The following is a 12,519-nucleotide window of genomic DNA, read 5'->3' on the forward strand; positions in this document are numbered from 1 at the left end:
CCGAGTCAAGAAGCTGAATGTAATGGTCCCTGGATTTCGCGTCTTTTAGTTCTGCGACGTTGAATCTGATTCTGCTCTCTTTTTTGTGTACCTCTTGAGTTTGATTCGCAATTTTACTATCACTGGACTATGATCAGAGTCCAGTAAGTGGTTTCTGCGGACCGTGGCATCTTGCACTGACGACCTCATTTTACGTGGTACCATTATGAAGTCGATTTGATTCTTTGTGCGATGATCGTTTGAGTACCAAGTGGGTAGGCGAATTCTCCTCTTCTCGAAGGTCGTTTTACATAGTACAAGGTCGTTAATTACTGTAAAGTTGGCCAGCTGCTCTCCATTTTCGTTCCGACTTCCTATAGTAATTTGGCCGATGTGACTACGTTCCTCCATTAAGGGCTGTCCTACTTTTGCGTTCATGTCGCCACCGATGAGGATATAGTCCTTCCTTTTGAACAGCTGCAAGGAGCTGAGATAGGTTGTTGTTGAAGCTGTCCTTGTTTTCCATAGGGCTGTCCTCAGTGGGTGCGTATGCGCTAATGATTGTCAACGGCACTGGGCGGGCTGACAGACGCAGATAGCATAATCGCTTATTCAGTGCCTTCCACTCTATTACATGGTTTGCCAGACTATGCTTTATAACTATGGCGACACCATGTTTCCCTTTTGCCTCATTGCCGGAGCAGTAACATTTGTATTTCGTTTTGCCTTGGGTGATCTGGATCACTCTAACAGAGTCTTGGATGCGAGTTTCCTGGATACATGCTATATCAGTTCCAAATGTATCCAGGTCCCCGGCAAGCAGGCACTCCGCCTCCTCTCTAAGAAGTGTCCTTGCGTTCCATGTCGCAATTTTGATAGTTTCTTTCGCAATGTTGGGGCGCTTGGGTTTGGGGAGTTGTGGGGGAGGTGTTGGTCGGTTTCATTTGGTCACCCAATACGACCTGGTCGAGCGTCCCAGTTGCCGCTGGGCACGTAGCATTAAGTTGTTTTCCTGAGCGTAACTTCATTGTGGTTTCTTGGCTAGATTTTATAGAAGTCGCCACTTCCAAACCCTCCTCCTTTATCCGGGCTTGGGACCAGCACTGATGGCAACGTCCAGCGGGAGAGGCAACCACGTCACTACAGCGGATACCCGTCTGCTTTGCCGCGGCAACCCACCGACTGTTACCACCAGAGGCGGAGTTAAAAATCTAGTTTTAATTTTTTGCCATTTAGGGCGAGGGATGCGTAAATAAAAAGACCCACTTTTCATTAGAAAATCCTTATTAGTATGGAAAAAATCTACCCTGGTAGCACAAATATTCCATCGTTTTCGGAAGTCGTAACATAAATAGCGTCAACCGAAGGTATAGGCACTGATGATGCAATGCTCCTCTCGATATAACATCGTAATCCTAATGAAAGGAACGTATGTGGCTTACCCTGGGCAGTTACAAGCATTTCTTTTCTGCCCTCCCTTTTTTAGTGAAGTGTCCTAGTTTCTGGTCTTTTTATGTATTCCGCTCAAAATTACACATCTCTGATATTTTGAACGCCTTCTTCAACCTATGCTCTAAAGAGATATTCAATATCTACCAGGAATCAGATTCGAACAATTTCGGGATCCATACTCATAACAATCCCCCTCTGCAAGAAAGGGGGATCATAACCAAATTAAGTTAGTCGATTTTTCGACCAATCAGAATGCAGCAAAAATTATAATTCTCAATACATAGCTCAGTGCTGATTTGCTGTATAAATTTATAGGGATGGAGATTCTTTAGTAGATTTATGTGGGAGGAGATCGTGAAATAGATCCCACGTTTGCTTTCTGGTTTCATATTTTGAAATTTGCGAAGTAAAAAATACCTCTAGTTTTTGAAGGTTGGAAAGATTTCTCATTAACATTACTGATTGTTAAGGGAAACTGGCTGATTTTTACTGTATTCATGCTTGATCTACAATGCGAGTGATTTTTAGCTGAAATTTTTTTGTCAAAACGTTCACCCATCGCGCCTTGGTTCCACTTCATATCAGTTGGTATCGGCTCTTTTCCAGTCCCCCTTTCAAATTCAATTTTAAAAGTTTGTTTATCGTTGTCATAATGCAATGAAGTTTGGCGTGGTGAACAAATCGACAATACATTGCAAGCTTCCTTGGTGACATATAAATTATCAACATCCCTAGTAAAAGTATCAATATTGTTTAATTTGAAGTCCCCCATACTTTAAAAATGTGGAATCATACGTCGCGTCATGCATGGAAAATGTGTTGTTTTAACATAAAAATACGTCGGCAATTTTTCATGGCTTCCATGGAACCATACATGGTGCGACGTATATGGTTGCACATTTTGGTCAACCCGGGTGAACTGAACATCTGTTACAGCGTAACATCACGCATTTAGCCGTAACAACATAAAAAACAAACATAAAACTCGGTATTTTGAAAGGGGGGAAACTGGAAAAGAGCCAAAGGTATCTTTTATGTTTACAAAGGAGGCCAAATATATTGTTGGCCTCCGCAGAACAGAGTTTATATCAGAGCAATCTGGATCCCACCTCGTAAGCCCTCATTATTTAGTTTAGCAGATGTCGACATGCTACTGCTACCTAAACTGAATGATTAGGGTTTCCCAGGTTCTATCCCGATCGCTCTGACATAAACCATGTCAGGAGAACTGACACAGCTCTTGGGGGAACCTCTCGGAATATCTCTGATCTTTCATTGCACTAGCTCGAGTATGACTGGCCAATCCTAGTAACGTAAGATCAGATCCAAACCGCGTGAGGCCATCAATTTGATTAATCACGACAGCACATATTACCTTTGCTGTTTAAGAATAACTAGCGGGTTATACTTTGAAGATAAAGATTTGAATGTGAATTTATTAAGTTTTTAATGCTGTTTATTTTTTCTTGTAAAAAAGATTCTCATCAAATTATCAAATACTGTTGCTCTATTTTGTTAAAAAGTAACGTTAATTGGAATATTTTATACAGACAACTCGGGGTTACTTGTTATGTTATAAGCTATGTTTATTTATGACGCTGTAGGTCGATGAAAAAAAGACATGCAGACATGCCTAGCTAGAAACTCAAATGTACTAATAATTCAAATGAAAGCTAACGAATAATTTTGTTTACTTGATTCATACTCCAGCCAACAAGCATGATATGTATTCAGTATTGACGGTGGCCAGTCAATAAGCAGAATGGTCTAAGAGCAGAATAGGTCCAAAAGCAGAAAAACAGACAAATATCAACTTTTATGCTGTCAAATCATGCATAATTTATACGTTTTTTTTTGGTTTTTTGACAATTCTAATAATTGTTTTATCAATTAGCCCGTAAAAATCAAAATCGGTCAATATTTTTCTGTTTTTTCTGCTCTTGGACTCATTCTGCTTATTACTCCGCCTTCCTGTATTTACATGCAGTTGTGAAGTGCGTAAAAGATGCATGGGAAGTATTTTACGACATCCAGTTTTGTTGGACAGACATTAAATGTTTTTAAAGGCGCCCTTGGCGCTAAAATGTATTAGTTTTGAGGGGCAGATCGCGCCAAAAAAAAAGTTTGGTCAAAACTTTCCAATAATTGCCCAAAACGGCTTTTCGGCCTGTTTAATCAAAAATTTGCGTAGCGGAGTAGAAAAAATCGATTAAATTTTGCCTTTATGGTGCTTTAGGAGAGCTCGAAAAATCAATTTTGCCGACCGTTTTTTGAAATCCATCCTCTCGAGAAAACCCTAGATCCACCTCTTGTTAATTGTAGATCCGCACGAACTAAAACTGTTAAGTATTTAGATGGACATAGCTTTTAGAGCCGAGTATGTTCTGAAAGATTTAACCAAATATATTAAAATCAAATTAATAAAAACTATTCACGCTTTTGCTACCGAAAAATATGGATATTCTTAGTCAGACTCCAAACAGTTATAAACTTGCCTCACGTCTTAGTGTTTTAACTTATTCGTGATTGGACGAAATTTGCCACAAAAAAATTATTATCAATTATTTTAATGTGTGGTTCAACTATTGAAGTAGTTCAATAGTGATAAAGGATAAGGCTACTCAGAAACTGCGGGGCTCCTCCTTATAAACAATTGGTGGCAGGACAATCTACCCTTTTCCAAACTACCATATACCATTATACTCTATGCCATTATACCCTACATACCAATCTACCCTATACCAATTTACCTGTACTGACCTACCCTATATTAATCCACACTATACTAATCAGCCCTATATACCAGTTAAACCTGTGTCGATTTGGCGCTTGATTAAAGTAATCTTTCAACGTCCTAATTAGAATCGGAAAGATAACAGCAGATGTTAATTCATTTGAGTCCAAATTTTTGGACTCACTTTGAATCTTTCACTTAAGGAAATTGTTCTAAAAAACTAAATCGCAATTTCAGCCTCAAAAACAATCTGAAATTCGTCTCAATTAACAGGTTTTCATCCCCAATTTTCAATATCACGTACAAAAATGAAACAAAAACTACGTCATTATTTCAATTATGATTGGAATGACATTTACCAAAAGGAGTCAAATTTCTTGGGGTCTGTCCCAACAGAATCGGAGATTGCTTGTAATCGGTATCGGTGGCCACTAGTTTACCAAAAAACAGGAAACAAAGATTGGAAACATTCACTGGAAGTTTTCAAGGTGGGGGTCCCATAAAAGCAAAACGACAGCAATAACCCGAGATAACGATCTTAGTTCCTGTAGAAATGAACACACTCTCGAAGTATTTCCTGGTCGTTCAAATGCAAGGCTTCTCGTGCGGAAAAAGAAACAGGACACAAAATTTCAGCAAATACCAGTCAATAGCATCATTATAGCAAGCGGCTGGCGACACGAGGATTTTAGCGGCATTGAAGATTCAAAAAGGGTGTGTTGATTTTTGGAGATCGCGACAATATCCAGAGTTTGATATTACATCGAGAGCTCTGACTGTGTGACGGAGCATTCAAAGTTTGCCCTATTAATTTTTATCAATTTTACAGTATCCACATTCAATTCGCTGGATTTTACCCCCACTGCATTTATGCACTGCTGCCAAATAAAAGAGAGCACACATTCAAAAAGCTACTGAAGGAATTATCAGCCATCACCGCAAACACCGATCCTCACCGCATTCTCCACAATTTTGAACGTGCAGCACTAAAGGCTTTCGCTAGTCATCATACCGGAGCGTTGCTTAAAGGCTGCTGTTTTTATTTTTGTAACGCGTTCAACCGAAAAATAAACGAAATGGCCTAAAACGACCGTATAAACTATTGACGTACTCAATTTGTTGTTGCGTCTAACTCCAGCTCCAAGTTTTGTACCAGTTGAAACGGTCAATGCTGCTTTTGACTTGGTTATTGAGGAGATCGAAAAATTGTCTGACAAAATTGATCACGACTGTAACATTCGCCCAAATACTACACAGCGACGGAGCGTAGAAAAAGTACCAATTAACGACTGGCAGGCGTCAGTTTCCTTAATTCTACTCGTTTTTCACCGTCTCGACCTTGCCAGTTGATTTTCTGGTCTGTTTAGGGCTAAGTAAAAAGTTACTATTTTTAGGCCATCAGTCAAACCACTTTTGATCAGCTTTCGTTTACATGCGAACACAACCACATGGCTGAGTCTCGGATCCTCAGACTACATGATTCCTATTAAAAACACGGCTCGAACACCCTATTTTATTATGTTTTTGTTGACAGTTCTATATTGATTCCATTGGAGATGGATTGAACCTTTCCTCTTTCTAGCTACTCATACTCTAAAATATCTGATTATACCGGTGTTAATTCAAAGTTCTATGGCATCAGAGTAGCTAAAAAGTTAGTTTACTGCAGTCTTTCACCATACAACATTCTCTGGGGGACCAGGCCTCCGCTTCCATGTTTTCCTCGAGATAACGTCGTTATCTCTCCCAATTTGTGGCACGGGAGGGTTCGGCTGAATATATCTTTCCCACTGAAGCCTCCTTTCCCACTATTTCTCTCCGCTACAGGTCTTATCGTGCGTGATTGCCACGATAAAAGGCTTCGTTTTTCTCGTATACTCGCACAACCGTTTTTCACTATATTTTTCGTTGTTCTGTTTTCTCAACTTCTTTGGTCAAAATGGCCGTCTTTTTTTTGTATTTCTGAGAAATAATCACTCTTCGATCGAAATTTTGAAAATAAAAATTCTAGAATATTTCTACCTTCCTTCAAAGCACTTTTTCGTTATTAAGGCCCATAGTCAACTTTTTCTGTCCCGCCGGAAGGTTGCGCTGTGCCAATCTGGCAGAATGGCACATACTTGCCGGACAGTCCCCATCAATGTCCCCATTGATCGCATAACACCGGGTTATCGTCAAGTGGTACTCCAGTTCTCTATAATTAATCTTATAAATCGCATTAGAAATTGAAATTTATCTACTCCACCTCAACTCACTACGTGTCACAAATGGCATCATACTACATCTCACTGCCTTTCAACATTTTCCCAAAATTTGCACCATGAGGAGTGTCCTAGATAAAATTTCTTTTCTGACTACTTACGTCATCTTGCCATAAAACTTCTTTTCGCTCTTTACTGATTAAAAATTTGGGACGTGGCACGGCCACGCACCCGTTAAAATTAACTTAACGTCACTCACGAAGTTTAATCAGTTATTTATGCGGTCCTATTTGATATTAAAACTAAGAAACTCTGTGGCTAGGAAAGTTATTGAGTTACTCACCCTTTCCGAGCGAGCTTACCCAAACTTACCATGTCGCCACACAGTGAATATGTGTCTGACACAGGTTATAAACTTCAGTCATGTTTAAATAGGTAAATATACTCACCTATGTTCTCCATACATTTATAAATAGCACAACTGAAATTTTCATTCAACATTTTGAACAATTGCAACAATTTTCAAAGTTAAGTCTGACCAAACTGGATCAAAATAAAAAGTTTAACAGTGTCAATAATCAAATTTGGTTGATAATTTAAAATTTTAACACACAACAAAGACAATCAAATTTTTCTCTTCCTCTTCCCTTCTTGTTTACGCCTTCACTTCTCCTCTTCGTTCCATCATCCTCATTCCATTGCTTCTTCATCCTGATCTTCAGCGTCACTGTCTTCCAGAACTTTTTCTAACATGTCCATGGAGTTGCGGGCCGTGCTCCAACTCTCCTGTTCCAACAGCCTCGGTTTGCAATAAGGTAGCAAGTCCACATTCACCTTTTGCTCCCAGTTCCTGCAATAGCTGTTGTGAAGACACAGGCTCACATTCCGTTCTAGATCAGCTCGTAAGACCTCTTTCTTTTCTTTTTCAGTTACACAAGGTGCTCCAGCTACTCGCTTCACCGCCGTGTTGGTGACAGCGTTCCGATGCGTCAAGAATGCTCTTTTATAGGCTCCCGGTCCTATATCAAGCTGGAAAGATTGATATGTTTCAGGGTTCCTAGACATATGACGCTTCGCGCGTTCATACATCCATGTTGTCATCACAGCACGGAACCAAGGCATCAACCTTTGCCTTGACCATATCCTTTCAATGGCTTTGGGTATTCTCAGAACCTTGCAGGTAGTTCTGAAAAGATCCAAGTTGCAGTTCATTTTTACGTTGCTCAGTTGCTCAGGAGTCGGCATGGCCGTCTCCTGCTCACTTGTGCCCGCGTTAGCTTCAAACCACCTCACTGCCAGCATGGCACTAACCACTACGATCGACACTTATTGATTCTGATCTGGCAACCCCGTGGAGTACAACTCCTCCACATCCCAGACTAATACCATATTCCCGCGTTTGGGGTACCACAACGTCTGCGCCAGGCAGTGGCAAGGATACTCCCAATGGGTCATTAGTATGTTCCTTCGTGTCCGATACCCTGAGGCTCCCAGCAACGGTTCCACTTCCATCATTATTCTCTGCACCTCGTCCTTTTCTTCTATGGTGGGGAATTCAGTGGGTAACGCTCCACTCGCTCACATTACCCTCGTTCAATCTCATGAACTCTTCACCCACTACGTCTTGCAACTCGCCTTCAGATCTCTTCGGGACGGCCCGAATGATCTTCGCCAATAAATCACTCGACTTTTCTGACATTCTGGCCAACCTGACGCACTTTGGCACAGAGAAGAGTTGGTCGATCAACACCTGCTTTATCCTCGCATCCATCACCACCATGTGCGTAGGGTACCTACTATTGCAATATGGCGCAGAGCTTGAACCCGCAGATATTTTGAACCAGTAGGTCTATGATAGGCCTCACTATCCTTCAGATTCATTTCATTTTCCAGAGCTTCTCGCCAGCCTCCAATCTTCTGATCTGTCTGCAGTGCTCCAGGGAATACTTCCACGCGTAATCAGGCAGTGTCCCAAGTTGCAGACATGTCCTTCCACCCCACTACTGTGAGCTAAACAGGTGCCCTGCCTCAGCCAGTCACTCGATGCACCTCCCTCGGATGATTCCGTGGATGGGTTGTTTTTCTGCTTCATTACCCTCATGGCCAGCAGATGGTGTATCATGGCCAGATCGTGCAAACTGGCGTCATCATCCAAGTCCAACGTAATATCCGCCGTCATATCCCAGATTAAACAGGCGTTTGGATGTGGACACCAAGAAGGCTTCATGAGTTCCCACATGGTCACTAAGCTGGTTTTCAAGGGACCGTCCCAAGAACCACAATGAAAACTCACTTGCCCCTTCAGCTCAGGAACCGAGGGTTCGACCACTTGTTCCTCCAAAACAATACCCAGCTAGGGTTGTTCCACCATCAACATGCCAGTTTCTTTGACTCGCTCTACCCAGAAATTGAGTACTACAACTTGTTCATAGTCGAAGTACGCTTCCCTGGCTTCCTCATTCACGAAGGGAATATACGCCACACCCGGTATGCCGGACACATATTGGAACGACTTCAACTTCCCCAATGTTACTTAGTCTTTTTGACCCCTGACCGCTTCAATTAATTCTCGGCTCACTTTCAGGTCTTTGTTGGAATACCTTCTCACTTCTTCCAACCGGCGGTAGCTCTCCATATCGTTCGACTCCCTTTCTGGTATGGCCAGCGGCATGTCTTGATACAGCTCCAGGAGTGCCCTCAGGAAGTTTCTTTCACCATCAACTCCCCCCTTGCCGAATGGTTTTTTTGCATTCTGCCATTACAGGAGTGGGGATACGAACCACCACGAACCTTACAAAGCAAAGGGCATCCTTACGCTTAGCCCAGGCTATCGCAGAATCGTCTCTAGAGATCAGCATTCGCAGGGCCTCCATCAATTCCAGTTCCTGTTCCTTCGATTTCGAGTCACTGTTGGCTTCATATTCCGCCTTCTTGATGCCCATCAAGCACCAAGCCAACCGTACTTGCAGGTCAGTTCTTGTACACGGATAAGCTAGGAATGCTGCCACTTTCGCAGGCGCATGCATTGTCTCATCAAAATATCTTTGGAGGGCCGCCCTCCAAGAGATTTCCAGTAGCTTTTCCAGCCCGATTTCTTTCGCCTGTGAGGATATTACCGTGCCATATTCTTTCCTATTAAAGTTTGAATTCTCCGTCAGCTCTTGCAGATACTCCTGCATGGCTTGCTTCTCGCTCCAAGCCATCAGGTGCCCTCTCGCAGAGTTCCTCGCCTTCAACATCTCCACATAACCTCCTGCGGTGTCTCCCAGGTGGACCGATTCCGGCACAGTGATTCGACTGTACTCGACCATGTCGAGTTGTCCCTCCAATTTCATCCTGGCCACGTTTATTCGCGAGGGCCTGTAGTCATCGAGTCCTCCAGACCCACACTGACTGATGACCTCCATTTCTAGCTTAGTATCCGCTAGAGTCCGTACATTCTTTCTTGATTTCGTGGCTGTTATGGTCAGACCGGCCAATAGCATAGGGGGTATCAGGTTCTCTTTTCTCCCCCAGCAAGCATCGCACCATCTCCTTGCCCACTTTTGCTTGAATGAGCTACTCCTGCCAAGGTGGCCACCACTGTGCTGGCTTTTGACCTCACCACTTTCTGGTTCATGGCTCTGCCTCCGGTCTTTCCTTTCAACCGCTTCAACCCTTTCTTAGCTCGTCTGACGGATAACTTTCTCGTGATCTGCTGATCATTGGTACTGTCTTCTGTAACTGACTCGGTCAGAACATCGTACTCTACTGAGTTTCAATTTCTCTAGAACCTCGCGCATGATGGGTTGGTTTAATCGCACCTTCATTATGGACTGCGTCCCATATCTGCGTATCACGTCCCATGTCCTCGCCATGAAAGTCACTCGGTTCCCCGCTACTCCCGTCTCACGTTGAATATCACTCTGGTATCTCTCTCACTCCTCTTCCGGTAACATGCTCAGAAAAGATACCCTCATATTCTCCTCAATCTTCCTCCTCCTTGGTGACTCGTGGAGCAATTTCTGTAGGTCCCTCCTCCGGCAGTCCATTGCCAAGCTTATTGGTTCCACTGGGGATAAGCTGGCCGGCGCCTCCTTTGCAGGTGACATGAAAGACGATGGTGTCATCAGCAATAGATTCCCATCGACTTCCCCGTCATTGTCCTCACTAAACTGGTATTCAAGCAAGTCTCTCTCCAACGCTCTTAAGTCCACTTCAACCGACTTCTCTGTTTTTCCCTCCTTGTGATCATCTTCCTGATCCATCCGCTCGTCATCGTCCGTGTCTGATTTTGGCTTCGATCCCGAAGGACCTTTTCGCATGTCCATGCCCGAGTCCGGCCGTGCTGGTACAGTCAGATCACCTGCGTGGTAGAACAACTTATCGTTCACTAAGAATTCTACCGACTCCTCGCCATGTGGCGCCAGATCATCCACCTTTATGTACGTGCCTCCTCTGCACTCTTTTGCGACCTCCAGGATTACTACCTTCACATCCCCTGACCACTTCAATCTTGATAGGTCATCTGCAGGTGTTTACACATCATTCCATACCTCAGTCGGGACCTCTGGTTTCCTGGAAGGTGGTGCTTTGATCTTCCTCCGGCTCCAAGCATCAGGAAATGTGAAGTCAAACGTGTGCATGGCCGCAACGTTCCAACTGATGAAGCGCGGCTCCATCCCTTCACTCCACTTCAGCATTCTCCTCTCCGCATCACGAGCCGCTCCAATGCGAGGGGCAATCACGGGAGATGTGACTCCCAACAACATCCTCCGTATCAGTGGGTATCGCGGACATTGGTCCGGCAACGGCCTGGATCCAGAAAGCCACGTTTGCTGGTTCTCTTTCACGCGTGTGTACGCTTCCCGCCAAAGTGAGACTAGCATTGCCTCCCTTGTATCGTTCACCACAGGTCTCAGGTTCCAAAGCTTCGGGTTGAACTGAACGTGAGAAAGATCTTCGCGGCCCATTCGGCACTTAAAGTTGTTGTTGAAGTCCATCAACACCCAACCCGGCTACGCTATTCTTCTAAATAGCCTATCGTCGCTGGCTAACCCTCTCAGCTCCTTCTGTTCCACCCAATTCAGCACGGAGCAATCCACTACCGAAACTAGGTTGACGTACAACACCGAGTTCCTGTATGCCTTTATTTGCACATCGGGGAACGCAAATGACATCACGGGTCCATACACCACCGTGACAAACTCCCGTAGTCCATGAATCAGAGCCAGCGGGTCAATGCGCATCATGACAGCCAGATCCGTCAGCAAGGGCAGACCAGAGTATTGTTTGCATTCTTCTGCATCCATTGCCACCTTATCCTCTCCTGTGATGCTCCTGTTCTGTTCCAGGAAATATTGGAGCAAGAGGATCCTCCAGTCCTCCATCTTTTTGAGCGAGGCGGTTTCCAACTGCGCGTTGAATTCACTACTCGTACCCTGAAGTTGTTTTTGGTATCGTAACAGCACGAGCAGATCGCCCAACCGACCATACGTCATAGCAATCAGGGTGAGGAGCCCATCCAATCTCAGGTATGCCAAAGCTTTGGGTGAAGAGGTTCACAGGTCCTTTTACAAAATTCTCGTGACCAAATGTCACAAACAAGGACAATATCAAGCCAATTTACAGTTTCCGGATGTCCTTGACGAAGCTCGCGATCAGGCTCCTGGATGCCCTCGGGTAACATGTTGACAAGAAGGATGCGTCCATCCCACTCCCATTCCACCCAAGACGGCGTCTGATTGTTCATATTGTGCCCTCGTGGCTAGAATGTCAGCTTGGAACTTATCCAATGACATCGTGTTCACGTCCTGCATCAACTGCAACATCAGGCCCCCGGCTAACTACCTCTCATTGAGCAAGTTTTTCTGATACGCGTGTATCTCTTTGATCACCGCCGGTGCATGCTCGAACGCATCTTCCCCCAAGGTACACAATCTCGGTGACAAGTACAACCATGCGTTGGTGTGTGGCTTTGTACGCAAAGCCAACGCCATGAGATCTTCTTCTGCCGATGTCATGTTTTTCCTAACCGTCCTCCCCTGCTCAACCTCTGCGTGATCCATTTGTCTGAACCAGAGATCATCAGCCACCTGTCGTACTAACAAATGGTCATCATCTACCCCTGGCCTCAATTTCAATAATCTGGCGAGGTTGGACAGCTCCAACCCC

At 44.0% G+C, this 12,519-nt stretch overlaps 1 protein-coding gene across 1 annotated transcript in view; it reads right to left on the reverse strand.

Annotated features, from left to right (window-relative positions):
• Positions 1-12,519, reverse strand: part of LOC134855216 (large ribosomal subunit protein eL33-like) — a 425,061-nt gene that overhangs the window by 327,520 nt on the left and 85,022 nt on the right. The window lies entirely within an intron of this gene.

The sequence above is a fragment of the Symsagittifera roscoffensis genome, chromosome 10, assembly GCF_963678635.1.
Source record: "Symsagittifera roscoffensis chromosome 10, txSymRosc1.1, whole genome shotgun sequence".
In the NCBI taxonomy this organism is placed as follows: domain Eukaryota; kingdom Metazoa; phylum Xenacoelomorpha; order Acoela; family Convolutidae; genus Symsagittifera; species Symsagittifera roscoffensis.